This window comes from Ambystoma mexicanum, chromosome 7q (assembly GCF_040938575.1).
Source record: "Ambystoma mexicanum isolate Mex_15411 chromosome 7q, UKY_AmexF1_1, whole genome shotgun sequence".
Lineage (NCBI taxonomy): Eukaryota > Metazoa > Chordata > Amphibia > Caudata > Ambystomatidae > Ambystoma > Ambystoma mexicanum.
This window is the reverse complement of record NC_090941.1, coordinates 1,063,149,143-1,063,165,881: the sequence shown is the minus strand read 5'-3', so window position 1 is coordinate 1,063,165,881 and position 16,739 is coordinate 1,063,149,143. Positions and strand designations below refer to the sequence as shown.

Sequence of the window (16,739 nt, the reverse complement as noted above, 5' to 3'; positions counted from 1 at the left end):
CAGTGCTGGGGGGTGGGGGTGTTGGGAGACATGAGTTGGACATGGGTGGGGGCCTGCTGGCAGGTGCCCCACAGTGCTGGGGGGTGGGGGTGGTGGGGGACATGAGTTGGACATGGGTGGGGGCCTGCTGGCAGGTGCCCCACAGTGCTGGGGGGTGGGGGTGCAAGGGGACATGTGTTGGTGTTCATTAGTTCAAGGAGACATGTGCCTTTGCTGGGGGCATGCCCATGTTGGGTGGGCTGCCTGCGGGACATGACCAGGGATGCAGGGTAGTCCCCTGTGGTGTGGGCTGCCTGCAGGGGCCGTGGAGGGTGTACAGGGTACACCTGGGAGGACCCACACTGTCAAATCACATGTGGGACTCCCCGGCACCCCTGAAATACACGTACCGTGCAGAAATCGCGTGTAAAACTTCCCGCGCACCCCTGAAATACACGCGCCCAGGCTATTCGCGTGTAAAACTTCCCGCGCACCCCTGAAATACACGCGCCCAGGCTATTCGCGTGTGGAACTTCCCGCGCACCCCTGAAATACACGCGCCCAGGCTATTCGCGTGTAAAACTTCCCGCGCACCCCTGAAATACACGCGCCCAGGCTATTCGCGTGTGGAACTTCCCGCGCACCCCTGAAATACACGCGCCCAGGCTATTCGCGTGTGGAACTCCCCGCGCACCCCTGAAATACACGCGCCCAGGCTATTCGCGTGTGGAACTTCCCGCGCACCCCTGAAATACACGCGCCCAGGCTATTCGCGTGTGGAACTTCCCGCGCACCCCTCAAATTCACGCGCCCAGGCTATTTGCGTGTGGAACTTCCCGCGCACCCCTGAAATACACGCGCCCAGGCTATTCGCGTGTGGAACTCCCCGCGCACCCCTGAAATACACGCGCCCAGGCTATTCGCGTGTGGAACTTCCCGCGCACCCCTCAAATTCACGCGCCCAGGCTATTCGCGTGTGGAACTTCCCGCGCACCCCTGAAATACACGCGCCCAGGCTATTCGCGTGTGGAACTTCCCGCGCACCCCTGAAATACACGCGCCCAGGCTATTCGCGTGTGGAACTTCCCGCGCACCCCTCAAATTCACGCGCCCAGGCTATTCGCGTGTGGAACTTCCCGCGAACCCCTGTAATACACGTAGCCCGCTCCCCCAGGCCCGATCACGTGTGAAACTTCACGCGAACCCCTGAAATACACGTAGCACGCTCCCCCAGGCCCGATCGCGTGAGGAACTTCACGCGAACCCCTGTAATACACGTAGCCCGCTCCCCCAGGCCCGATCGCGTGTGGAACTTCACGCGAACCCCTGAAATACACGTAGCCCGCTCCCCCATGCCCGATCGCGTGAGGAACTTCACGCGAACCCCTGTAATACACGTAGCCCGCTCCCCCAGGCCCGATCGCGTGAGGAACTTCACGCGAACCCCTGTAATACACGTAGCCCGCTCCCCCAGGCCCGATCGCGTGAGGAACTTCACGCGAACCCCTGTAATACACGTAGCCCGCTCCCCCAGGCCCGATCGCGTGAATAACTTCACGCGAACCCCTGTGATGCAAGTACCCTGCAAATCGCGTGTGACACTTCCCGCGCACCCCGGTATACATGCACACGTATTTTTTGTCAGCGGGTGTCCGTGTTTGTGGGTACCCCTTTGCACGTCATTTTTCCTGGAGGGCCACAGTATGGGACATTCATCATGGCAGTATATAGGTGCTATTTGTTGGCGCACCTTTTGGCGCACATTTCTTACAGCCGCAGAGACGCTAACGCCTCCTTTCTTGTGGCGGTCGTGTTTGTGCCTGTGCGCTGGTTTGAGCGTGCGCTTTTTTCCCCTATTCTATTCCATGAATACGTGTTGTAGGCGAGCGTGTGGGCGTTCCGCGCACTTGTGCCCTGTACTTCCCCCGTGACGCCCACGTTTTGGCAAGTTGTTCCCCATTCCGAGTGTTACGCCCGTGTTCCGCCTACTTTTATTGCATGCGCCGCGCTATGTGCGAATTTCGCTGTGGCCTGTGCGATTTTCGCTGTGACCTGGCGCACGCTGTTAGATGGCCTGTGCGCCAACGTGCGCCAACGTGCGCCGCGCACTTTTTTATCGCACATCCGCTGGTTTTCTCGCGCACGGCCTTCCATGAATCGACGTGCGCTGCTTTTCGTGCGATTTTCGCACTTGCACTGCGATTTTCGCTATTCCACTGCGATTCGCACGTTTTTGCCCACTTGCGCCGCGCTAATTATTCCATGAATCGGCCTCTTAGTATCAAATGACATTTTAGTTATTGAGGCAACCCTCTTTTTATTCATGAAGGAAGGCAATGCAGAAATCTTAGAATATTGATATGAAATTTAAGATAGGACACCGATATGGTTCACTGGGCAATTTGAAAACAGTGAAACAAGCACAAAGCCTGGCTTCGCAAATTGACCAACATGTGCGATCCTGAGCAGATGACTGCCTCACAGAAGTTACGTTCCTTTCAAACTGAGATCACCAAAAGTAATTCAGTTTAGTTTGCCCTACAAAAAAACAACCTGAATGATGTATCTAGCATCCTGGGGACCAATTCCATTGGTGACGGTGTGCGGTACAAATACCATTAACATTAACATCTTAGGCTTTACATGGCATACAATGACGATACTTGGGCGATTCAGACTGCATCTTCCACATGCCAACTATAAATGTCGTATGAGGCTTGACCTGGTATAGGATGGCACTATTAGGATTTATGGGGTTGCATTTTACAGCAGTGTCCGATATGTAAGGTTATATTTAGCACATTATTGCTAAACATGTAAAATAGCAATGCTGGCCTAAGAAAACACTACTCGTGGCTTTTGATGGTTCTTCTGGGTGTGGTGCCGGCATATCAGAAATGCACCCATGACATATTGAAAAACAAAGCTTGATGGCTGGAAGGTTTAGAATGAATTTCAACCTCTGGCACAGCTCTGGGCACTCTCCAACCCTTTGTTCTTCAGCCCACCAAGCCATTACAGAAGGGGGAAAGACCATGTGCAAATCAGGCTTGATTCCACCCTACGATGCTTGTGGTCTCGTGCAGAAGGGATGTGACCAAGCAGTTCGTGCTGGACTGCCCCTTTTGGGGTAGGACCAAGCCTGATTTGCATATGGTCTTTACCCTTCTGTAATGGCTTGGCAGGCGAAGAACGATGGTCTGGACGGTGCCCAGAGCAATGCCATTGGTTAAGATTAATTCTAAATCTTTCAGCCATCACCTCTTTTGTTTTGCTTAGCCACCCAGAGTGGGACGGGTATGCCCAGAGGTGCCCAGATGTGAGTCCCATGCCTGCCAGACCTAGAGACCTAAGTTACTCCTCGCTATTCCTCGAAATTACCTATTGAAGGTCAGAAATAGACAATTTGCGAGAATCATCACTGCAGTGGTTTAACACACTACCTTGTCATGAATATGTTGACGCATGGTTAGGGATACCAATGGAGGAAAGATTGTGTAGACATTGTCGTAGGGAAGTTGAAACTTCGAGACATCTGTTAACCGAGTGTCAAGATCTACAAAAGTATTATAACAAAGGATATAAGGACCTCGTGTGTGACTTAGCTATGAATATGTCTGACCAATTCTGGTCACAGATTTATGCAACAGACCCATTGGTGTATATTGGAGCAGCATTTTATATTTGGAAGAGAGTTATGGACAAATCATTTAGCATGTCATAGAGGGATATATGTATGATTTTATGTAATAAGGTTAAATGAAATGTAATCACTAGGCCATTTGTAAGTTGTTATGACTTGATTTGAATTTAATTGTTTTTTAACTGCGTTGAAGAACTATTGTGATAATTATAATAATTTGTTTTTAGTGTATAAGGTTTTCATTGACCAAATTGCACTTTAAATTTAATTTAAAAAATATCTTAAAAGACTCCTCACTGATGAGGCCCAACGAGGCCGAAACATGTCCAGGGATGCTTTTAGTCTTGTGCAGAAGGGATGTGACCAAGTAGTTCAGGCTTGACTGCCCCTTTTGGGGTGGGACCAAGCCGAATTTGCATATGGTCTTTCCCCTTCCAAAATAGCTTGGCAGGTGAAGAACGATGGTCTGGAGCATGGGTGCACAACATACGGCCCGCGGGCCAGTTGCGGCCCGCCATGCCCTTTTGACTGGCCCGCGAGGCACAAAGACTTTCCGAATGGAGGGCGGCCGCCCTCCATTAGGAAAGTCTTTGTTGTCTTCCGGGCCGGTGAAAACACTGGCCCTCATTGGCTCAGCACACACACACGCATCACGTCGCTCCTGCGAGCCACGTAATGCGTGTGTGCTGCACCAATGGAGGGCCAGCACTACGGCTGGCCCTCCGGAAGGCATTTCAGCCTTGGACCACGCCAGCCGTAGTACGAGTCCAGCGTTCCTGCTTACCTGCCTGCCTTCCAGCACGTCTCCGGTAAGTGGTCTGTTTGTGTTTGTGTGTCGGGTTTGTTTTGCTTTATGTTTGTGTGTATGAATGTTTGTGTTTGAATGTATTTTGAGTGTATGTTGAGATGCGGGGGTGGGGGGTGTGTCGGATGTGTATGAATGTTTGTGTTTGAATGTATTTTGAGTGTATGTTGAGATGCGGGGGTGGGGGGTGTGTCGGATGTGTATGAATGTTTGTGTTTGAATGTATTTTGAGTGTATGTTGAGATGCGGGGGTGGGGGGGGTGTCGGATGTGTATAAACTTTTGTGTTTGAATGTATTTTGAGTGTATGTTGAGATATGGGGGGGTGTCGGATGTGTATGAATGTTTGTGTTTGAATGTATTTTGAGTGTTTGTTGAGATGCGGGGGTGGGGGGGTGTGTCGGATGTGTATGAATTTTTGTGTTTGAATGTATTTTGAGTGTATGTTGAGATGCGGGGGTGGGGGGGTGTCGGATGTGTATGAATGTTTGTGTTTGAATGTATTTTGAGTGCATGTTGAGATGCGGGGTGTGGGGGTGTGTCGGATGTGTATGAATGTTTGTGTTTGAATGTATTTTGAGTGTATGTTGAGATGCGGGGGTGGGGGGTGTGTCGGATGTGTATGAATGTTTGTATTTGAATGTATTTTGAGTGTATGTTGAGATGCGGGGGTGGTGGGGTGTGTCGGATGTGTATGAATGTTTGTGTTTGAATGTATTTTGAGTGTATGTTGAGATGCGGGGGTGGGGGGTGTTTCGGATGTGTATGAATGTTTGTGTTTGAATGTATTTTGAGTGTATGATGCTGCGGGGGTGGGGGTGTGTGTCGGATGTGTATGAATGTTTGTGTTTGAATGTATTTTGTGTGTATGTTGAGATGCGGGGGTCGGGGGGGGTCGGATGTGTATGAATGTTTTGATTTGAATGTTTTTTGTGTGTTGAGTTGGGGGGTGGGGGTTCGGGTCTGTATGGGTGCTTGTTTGAGAGTTTGCTGAGTTGGGGCGGGTGGGGGGTTCGGGTCTGTATGGGTGCATGCTTGAGTGTGTGTGTGCTGAGTTGGGGTTGGGGGTTTGGAGGGGGGGTGGGGGGTTCGGGTCTGTATGGGTGCATGTTTGTGTGTGTGCTGAGTTGGGGGGTGGGGGTTCGGGTCTGTATGGGTGCATGTTTGTGTGTGTGCTGAGTTGGGGGGGTGGGGGGTTCGGGTCTGTATGGGTGCATGCTTGAATGTGTGTGTGTGTGTGCTGAGTTGGGGGTGGGGGGTTGGGGTCTGTATGGGTGCATGTTTGTGTGTGTGTTGATTTGGGGGGTGGGGGGTTCAGGTCTGTATGGGTGCATGCTTGAGTGTGTTTGGGGCATAGTGTTTGGTTGGGGGGTAGGGGGGTGAGGGGGCCATGGGGCATAGTGTTTGGTTGGGGGTGAGGGGGCCATGGGGCATAGTGTTTGGTTGGCGGTGAGGGACAGGGGGCATAGTGTTTGGTTGGGGGTGAGGGACAGGGGGCATAGTGTTTGGTTGGAGGTGGGAGCCATGGGGCATAGTGTTTGGTTGGGGGTTAGGGGGGTGAGGGGGCCATGGGGCATAGTGTTTGTTTGGGGTTGGGAGCCATGGGGCATAGTGTTTGGTTGGCAGTGAGGGACAGGGGGCATAGTGTTTGGTTGGGGGTGAGGGGCCATGGGGCATAGTGTTTGGTTGGCAGTGAGGGATGGCAGTGAGGGACAGGGGGCATAGTGTTTGGTTGGGGGTTAGGGAGCCATGGGGCATAGTGGCTGGTTGGGGGTGAGGGGGCCATGGGGCATAGTGTTTGGTTGGGGGTAGGGGGCCATGGGGCATAGTGTTTGGTTGGGCGTGAGGGGCCCATGGGGCATAGTGTTTGGTTGGGGGTGAGGGGCCCATGGGGCATAGTGTTTGGTTGGGGGTGAGGGGGCCATGGGGCATAGTGTTTGGTTGGGGATGGGAGCCATGGGGCACAGTGTTTGGTTGGGTGTGAGGGGACCATGGGGCATAGTGTTTGGTTGGGGATGGGAGCCATGGGGCATAGTGTTGCACTCCAAGAGTGAACTCAATAATAAAGCTAAAACAGGCACAGTTAGGAGATGTACATCCTTTGCTTTTTTGAGGAAACCTGACTCAACGAAGGCCATACTCCTCTTGGGTAACCCAAACAGCAAACTATAGCAGTCCAAAATAACGGAATGTCCAATCAAGGGTCAATAAAATATATATAATTTAATTAAACAGACGATATACAATAACTAAATCGAAATAAATGATAGCAATGGAAAATGTGTAGTACAAAATGTAAGTTTGAAATGCAATAAAAATCGTTACCCCTTAAAAACATATCTTTTTCCATGTGTTTAATACAAATTGGGGGTTGAAAAAGCCTCCTGACATGTCCCGCCTACCGCACCGCCCACTTTTACTTTTCGGCCCACTATAGCCCTCATGTAAGGTACTTTCGGCCCTCTGTCAAAATCAGTTGTGCACCCCTGGTCTGGAGGGTTGCCCAGAGCAATGTCAGAGGTTAAGATGAATTATAAACCTTCCAGCCATCACCTCTTTTGTTTTCCCATGACATATTGAGGTAGAACCATAGTCAACATATGGTTGGAAACTAAAATATCCACCTGTGTGTTTTAGAACTAGTTTTAGCATTCGCTTTTATCAAAATTCTTTTTAGGTTTGTGATGTCAATTCCTGGGATGTCATTCGAGAGAAAAGTCATGCGTCATCACATCTTGTAATGTTCTGCGGTCAAAGGTTAATTGATGTCACTGGGTATGTGATGTCACCTTCGCCACATCTGGCATTTTGGTAAACGGCTGTCACTGGTCAAGGTGCAATAGGAAGACGGCAAGCAGCAGCACGTGGCAGGGAACGAGGGGATTTGCTGTCTGCAGCCAGCATGCCAGTGCCATGGACACCAGTCGCCCATGGATGCAGACGCTGTCGCGGGCTGTGGGGGAGTCTTCCCCCCATCGCCTGGAAGCAACGTTGCCTCCGCCTGTCTCTCCCCATCCATCCCCGCCTCCACCCACACCGCCATGCTGCCCAGAACCAGGTGGAAGGAAGTTGCTTGCTCTGCACGCCTTATGTTGGTCAAGTGACAGGCAGCACTGCAGTGCTGCCACACAATCCAACATGAAATTAAGAGAGACCCTGAGCTGGGGTGCCACCCTGGTGGAATGCAGGGGTGGGGGAGGGGGGCGTGCACTTGGAGAGCGAGCCTGGGCGTGGGTGTGTACACCTGGCAGAGGAAGCTTGCTGGTTGTCTGTAGTAACCACGGGGAGGCAACATCCTGGACGAGACAGGCACAGGTGTAAACAGAAACCGTGGCACTGTCCCTCGCGGTGCTCCTGTGTGGAGGGGAAGAGGGCAGGAGCTGGTAGACTCAGAGTGGCCGAGAGGTGGAGGGGGTGGCGCAAGGGCATCGCCCCCGCTCACCCGGGCTGAGGAGCAGCTGGCAGGTGCATTCACCACGCCGCTATGCGCCAAACCCTGCAGACTGCTGCCCTTGATGCGAACAGGTAAGGAGGTCCTTTCCTAGTTAGCGAGTAGTCGAAATATGCAGCACCTTCCCTTAAGCTGAATGCCCCCCTCGGCTCTCCCTGGTTCAACCGAGCGCCCCCCTTTTAGGATAGCTCTTCATACCGTCGCTCAGCCGGTTTCTAAGCACACCCAGTGGTATATTGGCGAAGGAACTGGTGGCACAGGGATACACGGCGATTCACCCAAGATCACGCGATTTGTGGGGAAGCCAGGATTACAAGGTGTCCTTCCCAGCAAATTAGCCACTGGGGCGTAACTCCTGCAGAGAATTGGGTGTGCCAGGCAGCAAGCAACCCACTACTGCCTCGTAGAGATAGGAGTCAGTGCCCGTCGCCATGGAGGTACCGAGCGTGCATTCTTAATGATAACAAGCGGGTATGCAGCTCTCGCGGGTATGCTGCGTTGTACTGTTGTAAAAAAACAAATAAAAAAAAATACAGGTGTTGCTGATACTCCGGGGGTGTTACTCACCTGGTGGAACTACTCCGACGAGACCTGGAAAGCGTAGTCATACATTACACGGGATATCAGCAGCAGGTGCAATAACCCACTGAGCTATGCTACTGGCAGAAGAGCAGGTCTTGCATAACCTGGTCTCCATGGCTGAGGAGGTAATCCAGATGTTTGAGGCGGAGGAGTGGTTGGAGTAATGGCAAGGCCCTTTTAGACGCAGCTGCAGATGTGAGTTTCCAAAGGGGCAGACGCTTCCTGTCAGGACATGTGAAAGGAAGTGTTGACATGTCGTGACAGAGGATTCTCATTTTTGCGCACCTCTTCTCTGGAATGATATCTCACTGTATTATCAGTGTAAAAGTCACCAGCAATGTCAATACCGGCTCTATTATTCCTTTCTGTCAATATTTGGATAACTGCCTGCCGAATGCACGCCTCCGGGAGACGTGGCCCCGACTTAAGGGCGCACAGGAATGTTTGCAAACGTGTCCTGCAAAAAACACCAGACTGGTGCTTGACAATACATTCGGACGTCTGGTCCGCCTGGACTGATTTGACTGATAACTTATAGTGTGGCAGCCATCTAGGCTTCCAAAATTCGGACACTAGTTCACAATCTCCAAGCGCCAGAAAACCTTTAACGGAGTGCACGCCAGCTCCCAACCACACACGGGCATAACATCACTCTCGGGTAGTGGTCTTCAAACTGTGGGGCTGGCACGGATGTCCGGGGGAGGGGAGCAGAGGATATGCCTTTGGGGTAAATGGACTGCCCTCCTGAACATTTTTAAGAGAACATAAGAGTGAGGTTTGGCCAGCAGTGCCCCTAGCCAACGGGCCAATGCTGAGCCAATGTTTCAAACTTAGTTGGTGCCTATGGGGTTCAGAAGAGTTTTACTATACTGGTGAACAACACTACCCCTACCGCTGCCACCCTCCCCCATCGCAGCTCGAAGCACCCGCAAAATATCCAAAACCTGATTACTGCCTCTTCTAGACAAACCAGCACCTTCTCTAAGACCATCTATAAGACCATCGCCAAGACCATCTCTAAAACCATCTCTAAGACCATCTCTAAGACCCTCTCTAAGACCCTCTCTAAGACCCAGACTCCCTCTGAGACCTTTACAACCAACCCCTGTTGCAGGCGATTGGCACGGTTGCTCCTCTCACCCTGCGCAAGGCCAAACCAGCTTCGCACTGTAACACCTGGTTCTCCTCCCAACTGAAAGCCCTCCGACTACTGAAGCGTGAGGCTGAAACCAAATGGGTGAGTGGCCCATTAGAAGTCAACAAAGCTGGCTTCTCAGCCACAGTTAGAGCCTACAAAAAAGAGATACTGCTCGAATAAAGCTCCAGCTACAATAACAGCCTTACAAATGCTAAATCCAGCGCCCGTGAGCGCTTCGCAATCTTGCGCGAGCTTGAATCTCCCACATCGCCCCCAATAACGTGCACCAAGGATAGCACCTGGCTTTCCAACATTCAAAATGCCTTACTAGGGAAAATAACTTTGCTCCAAAAAAGATCCTGACTAAAGTAAACTCCCTGAAAGCGGCCAGCCTAGTCTCAGCGGATCGTGAGCCCAGGACTGCGAGCCTAACTTCGCGCCTCTTTCATTTCAAACCAGTTTCAGAAACAAAGGTCCCATAAAGGATCAAAGGCCTCAAACCTTCCCGCTACCAAGGGGACACTTGCCCAGCTACAGTCATTAAAGACTGCACTGAGTCCCTCACACCCTTCATCACCACACTCATTAAAGCCTCCTTTTCTGCCTGCTCACTGCCCTCCAGCCTGAAGGATGCCTGGGTCCTTCCGCTGCTAAAGAAAACAACGCTAGACCCGTATATCCTCCACACTACAGACCCATCACCACTGTCTCCTTCGTCCTCAAGATCCTGGACGGTGCAGCATACCTACAGATCCAGGCGTTCTTGGAATCTAACAACCTGTTAGGGCTGCGCCAATCTGGCTTCCGACCCGGCCACGGCATGGAAACTGTCTTACTAGATCTAAAAAACGAAATGGATACAATCGAAGACTCTGGTAAGGTAGCCCTTCTCCTCCTGCTTGACCTGTTGGCCGCCTTTGATTTGGTGGATCACAAAATCCTCTGCCAACATCTTACCTCACCAGCTTACTTCTACCCTGAATCCATTTATTGGATTTCCTCCTTCATGTCGGACAGAACCACCATGAGGGTTTTCTCAGACACAGCAGCATCAGCTGCCCCCCGCTTCCCTGTCACCTGTGGCGTCCAACAAGGTTCATGCGTCTCCCCCACGCTTTATAATTTCTTCACTAAGCCCCTATTTGATTTGCTGGACGCATCAAGCATATCTTATACAAACTACGCTGACAACAGACAGATCCTTCTCTCTCTTACTGCAACCTACTCCTCTGACTTAATCCTCCTACAAACAATCTCCCAAAACACTCAAGCCTGGATGGCTTCCCACCTTCTTTGCTTAAACGATGATAAGACAGATATCCTTCTGGTTGGTGCATACAACTCACTCAGCAAACTAGACCCAACTTACAAATCATTCTGTATCGAAGGCAATACCATCCCAGTCTCCAAATCTGTTAATCCCAGGGCTTTGCCTGGACTCCACCTCGTCACTTACTAGGTAGGTCAATGCTATTGCATCGTCAGCAGCACACACCTCCAAGCTGAGTAATGCCTGCAGACCATTTCTCTCTACCGACAGCTGTATGACCCGAACCCGCTCACTTATCAGCTCCAGATTGGACTATTGTAACGCCTTATTTGCAGGATCCCCTTCACAGATCATTAAGAAACTACAGATCATCCAAAACAATCAACAGGAGCTGCATGAAACATCTCAAGTGTGATCACACTGCCATTGCCAAAAAGAGTGTGCACTGGCTACCAATTTGAGAAGAAATTATCTTCAAAACCCTGGCCATTACGCTCAAATGTCTGTTGAACATCGCCCCCCGATACCTGTCCCAAAAACAAAAAAAGCTAAATCAGCTAGACTTACCTGCTCCTTCTACTCCCACCAATTCATCATCCCAAGCTTTAGCCGGAAGAGATCCGGAGGTCTGAGCTTCCCGGTTATCGCCCCCAAGAATTGGAACTCTACCTCTAGCCCCAAGGTCAGATCTTTCCTACTTGTCGTTCAGGAAACATTGCAAGACTCTTCTTTTTCCCCCCAGAGGGCGACTTGACTAAGTACACTGCCAGACGGCCATGGAATAAATTTGTAATGCTGGACTTCATGATGGACTGAAATGTGATTATGCTTAATTAGGTTGTAATCAGCGCTTAATGAATGCAAAAATAAAATAAATAAATAAAACACAGGGGCACCAACTGTCAACCATTGGTCCCTGCCGTGTTAGCAAATGCTACCAGTAATAACCCCAGGGGCAGGAATTGGCAAGTGGCCGCTGCAGAGAGTGCAGCAAGAATCCCACAGCTTGGTGCATCCTCCAGGTGCCACACACACATGGCATGGAATCAGGCCATCGGCTGTGGGTACTGTGTGCAGGAGCGGTGTACATGGAGCAAAGCCCAAGGTCATAGGCGCAAGACTTGCTGCCCGTGGTGGAAGGACAGAGCCCGTGGGTTTTGTGATGAGAGGAAGTCTTTCACCGTGCCTGGCCATTGGCATTGAGCAGCACCCAGAGGGAGCTGCTTTTACCGGGCTAATGCACTCAGTTCATGCCGAGTAGATTGCTCTCATAGGGCGTAGTCCCGGCCAATGGCAAAACCCTCTGGGTACGGGGCAATGGGGGCAGCCTTATTGATTGGGTCATTAGTGACGCCACAAGTGATGTCATGAGCATTGCATGGTAGGGGCAAGATATGGTTATGTTGGTAAGAGGTAAAGTTTTGGTTAAGATGCTCAACCCGTAGGAAGAGCCCTTTTTGGGAAGTTTATAACTTTGGCGCCGTTTGACGAATCCTCACTAAACTTTGCAAAAAACGTACATGGCCACCATCACATGATTATGTAAAGTTTTGCAATCCTTATAGATATAACGGAAAGATTAAGCAAAACCTGCATGGGGAGCATCAGCAAGGACCTGAAAGCATACGTTTGAAAATCTGTCCCGTGTTTTACTTTTACGAAAGTGTCAAAATGTAAGTACAAAAAATAGTAATATGACTTTGGTGCCAGGGTTGTGGGCCTGGACTTCGGCAAGGACAAGTATCTGCTGTGATTTGCTTATTGGGGCGTGCAGCATGTCCCATGGACTTCGGAGACTGGCCATGGCGGCAAGCCATGAGCACTAGCCATTGGTCACATTATGAGGGTGTAGTCAACACTGAACTAGGATGCAGGGTAGGTGCAGTTGATAACAGGGTGGTTTGGTAGGGCTGAGGTCATGGTCGAGTATCCCCAGCATGCGCTGCTGATAACCACACTCATCAGTATGCGTTGCAAAAAACATCTTTGTTAAATGAGGTTTATAGTTTTTTCATATATGTTAAAAGAGGAATTATTAATAACGTGTGTATAGTGATGTAACATCATGAAACATTTTCACTAATAAAAACTATGAAATTCACTGAAAAAACCTTGTTTAAGGGACCTTATTGTTAAGTTGCACTAATAAAAACCTATCAAATTCAGTGAAAAAACTTTGTTATATGGGCATTATGGTTACGTTGCAGTAGCAAAAACCTATGAAACTCAGTGAAACACTTTGTTAAAGGGATGTTTGGTTATTAGTAAAATCAGAAAACCGAAGAAATTAGCCTGTTGTAGTAAACTATGGCCATCATTATAACACCAGCGCTAAACCATGGCGCTATTTGCACCATGGTTGGTGCCGGTGTTGTAACGGGTCCGCCATGGTTCAATGGGGAATTACCACCCCATTCCAAGGTTGGCGGGGCGGTAATTCCCCATTGAACCATGGCCCTTCCCTATTCCCATTTTCGCCCCATAGGGCTCTATGGGAATGGGGAAGGCGCTAAGTACGGTACTGCAAATTGCGGTACCGTACTTAGCACCAAGGTCCCTTTGCAGGTCCCTACTTTAACGGCTGGTATAGACCAGCCGTTAAGGTCGGGTCCCGCAAAGGGATCTTGTAGTAAGGCGCTAAGTGTTTAAAGGCGTCGCAGCCTTTTACGGCGCCGTTAAACACTTAGCGCCAGGGTCCTAATGAGGCCCATTGAAACCATAACTCGTGCCACTGACATGCACTGCTAAGACTACCAACCAGGACATCAAAGATGATATCACAAATGACATCATCGATGGCATCACTGATTGCATCACATATGATATAACTACTGTGTAACAATGCAAAGGAAACGTCTGTATAAGGGGTACCACTTACACTGGCATTTACAACATATCAAAGGTGATTAGTCGCCTTGTAATAAAACTACTCCATGTCACATAAAAGGTGCTTATTGGAAAATAAACTTTGTACTGAAGTTTGTTTGTGAATACAGCAATCAATTAATACATAAAGAGTAACAATGAATGCAGTATGGATCACAGAACTAAAGTATTCTTAAGATGGTATGTTTAGGTAGCACAATGATAAGTCGAATCATATCAGATTCGTGAGAAATGTATTGTCTGCATGGGACTTGCTTCTTGTTCTATGTATGTGCATTATGACCTATTGGTAAACCACAGAGAAAAGAACTTCAGAATATAGCACACGGTCAACTGTACATGCACAGTACCTTTACAGTATGTGTATCATGGTTTCAATGTAATATAACCACATGAAGCCCTCAGCTTAAAATTAATACTGCCACTGAATAAAAACAACCACCCCAAATATGTGATGTCATCAATGTCATTTGTGAAGTCATCTTTGATGTCCTGGGTGTTAGTGTTAGCAGGGCATGGCGGTAGTGTGAGTTATGGTCAGGAAAGAGTACCAAAGGAAACCTAAAAAATTATTTGCTAATAATGTTTGAGTCAGACAATGGGCCTCATTACGACCCAGGCGCTAATGGGTTAACGGCGCCGTAAAAGGCTGCGGCGCCGTTGACCTATTAGCGCCTAATTACGAGGTCCCTTTGCAGGACCCGACCTTAACAGCTGGTTTTACCAGCCGTTAAAGTAGGGACCCGCAAAGGCACCTTGGTGCTAAGTACGGTGCCGCAATTTGCGCCACCGTACTTAGCGCCTTCCCCATTCCCATTGAGCCCTATGGGGCAAAAATGGGAATGGGGAAGGGCCATGGCGGCATGGGGAATTACCGCCCCGCCAACCTCGGAATGGGGTGGTAATTCCCCATTCCGCCATGGCGGACACCGGGATGGACCATGGTGCTAACAGCACCATGGTCCTCCGCCTGGGTCGTAATGAGGCCCATTGGATTTGGCAGAAATTTTGCAAAAAAAGTTTGCCACCTCTCCCCCAGCCCCCCCAGACTGGACTGTTTGGGAAAGATTTGTTAGAAAATTCAAAGGTTATTAAGAAAACAATAAAAAAGCACTTTCAGCCTAGTCCCCATTCATTTCCCCATAGACAGAAAGGTCAATTTCTGTCAGTCCAAACTGCGAAAACCACTGAACGGATTTGGACCAGGTCCGAAACAACTTGGGCACAAAGCATTGACTTGCGATCCTTTTGTGGTTTGAGGCTATTCTGACCAGATATTTTTTAAATATTTGACAGAGAAGAGAGTGCCCCCCTTTTTCCTGAAAGAATACAGATATCTTCCATGGTGCCTCGCAGCAGAGAGGCTTTCAGAAATGAAAAAGCTGTCATCTTTTGTATTGCCAATGCAAGAGATAGCCGCAGCTTACCGACGAATATCAGAAAACGAAAAGCAGAAACATGGCATTTGGAGGCGGAAAAACTGTGAAATGGCATCAGTCTAGGAGGGGAGGGGAACCATGTGAAAGTAAAGTTCTGCTTATTCTTTAGCTTTTTTTCCCCGAATGTCAACAAGTTCATTATAATCTTCAATATACCTTCTTGTGAACTTGGAGTAATAAAGTTCCATACTTTTATACAGGTCAGGATACCCTTCCACAAGTGCCACATAGTTCCAGGGCAGCACGTCTCAGGGTGCACTTCTCCAAGTTCAATATTAAAGGATGACACAAAAAGAAGTATCTTGAAGCTTTGTTCTTTAGACTGTGTTTCAACAATTCTTTACAGTTCAGGGTTCTCGTCACCAAACCTGGTATGCACCAATGATAGTTTTACTTTTTAACACAACAGCAAACTCCCTTGTTGGCATATAGGGTTCTCTGGTCTTGGCATAGTTGTTAGACCACATGATCCACCCATTACAGTTCATGCAGCCAAGAACTTCCAATTCTCCTTGAGTACTTCAATATTCAACCAAACAAGTGGTTTCTCAACTATGACTCCAACTTTGCACTCAGAGGGTCTCATTACGACCTCAGGGGTGAACGTCGCCGTAAAAGGTGTCGGCGCTGTTAAACCCTTAACGCCTGATTACGAGGTCCCTTTGCGGGTTGCACTTTAAAGCCTGCTTTTAGCAGGCGTTAAAAAACCAACCCGCAAAGGGACCTAGGAGCTAATTACGGCACCGTAATTTACGGTGCCGTAATTAGCGCCTTCCCCATTCCCATTGAGCCCTATGGGGCAAAAATGGGAATGGGGAAGGGCCATGGTGGCATGGGGAATTACCGCCCCGCCAACCTCGGAATGGGGTGGTAATTCCCCATTCCGCCATGGCGGACACCGGCATGGACCATGGTGCTAATAGCACCAGGGTCCTCCGCCTGGGTCGTAATGAGGCCCAGAGTCTTTTATTCAATGTAGTTTACCATTTGCTTTCAGTTCATTGTTTAATATTAGTAGTTGTGCTGTTTCAGATAACTCAAAACCAATAGTCTTTGTCTTTCCTTTCACTTTGATATTCAATAGGTGCAAGATTTGCTAATTTCATTCAGTTTGGTATTCAATAAGTGAAACTTTGCCAGTTTCATTCAATTTGGTATTCAATAAGGGCAACTTTGCATGTTTCATTCAGTTCAGTTTTTAGTAAGACTAATGTGAAGGAACTTTTGGGTCGATATCACTTTATGCCTCCACGACCTGGTTAATTGAAAAAATGTGCGCTGTCGCATTGGTGTGTCATAGAACGGAGACTTTGAGTTCCTCGACTCCGTATTTTAAACTAAAAAAACAAGCTGCTGTGACTGCACATTATTACTGCGCCAGAAGAAAATAAGGCTGAATCCAGGTAGGGTTATGTGATAGGAAGGTTTAATTAAATTGATTTGAGAAAGGCACCTTGCCGAAACACATGTAACCTATAGAGCAATTTAATTAAACCTTCCTATCACATAACCCTACCTGGATTCAGCATTATTTTCCTCTGGCGCAG

General features: G+C 49.0%; 1 protein-coding gene across 1 annotated transcript in view; it reads left to right on the top strand.

Moving 5' to 3' along the window:
- Nucleotides 1–7,773: 7,773 nt before the first annotated feature.
- The window catches only part of LOC138528619 (serine-rich adhesin for platelets-like), a 155,218-nt gene continuing 146,252 nt past the window's right edge, over nt 7,774–16,739 (top strand). Inside the window, exon 1 of the mRNA XM_069640426.1 lies at nt 7,774–7,951. The gene's annotated coding sequence lies outside the window, so the exon portion shown is untranslated. The remainder of the gene's footprint in view (nt 7,952–16,739) is intronic.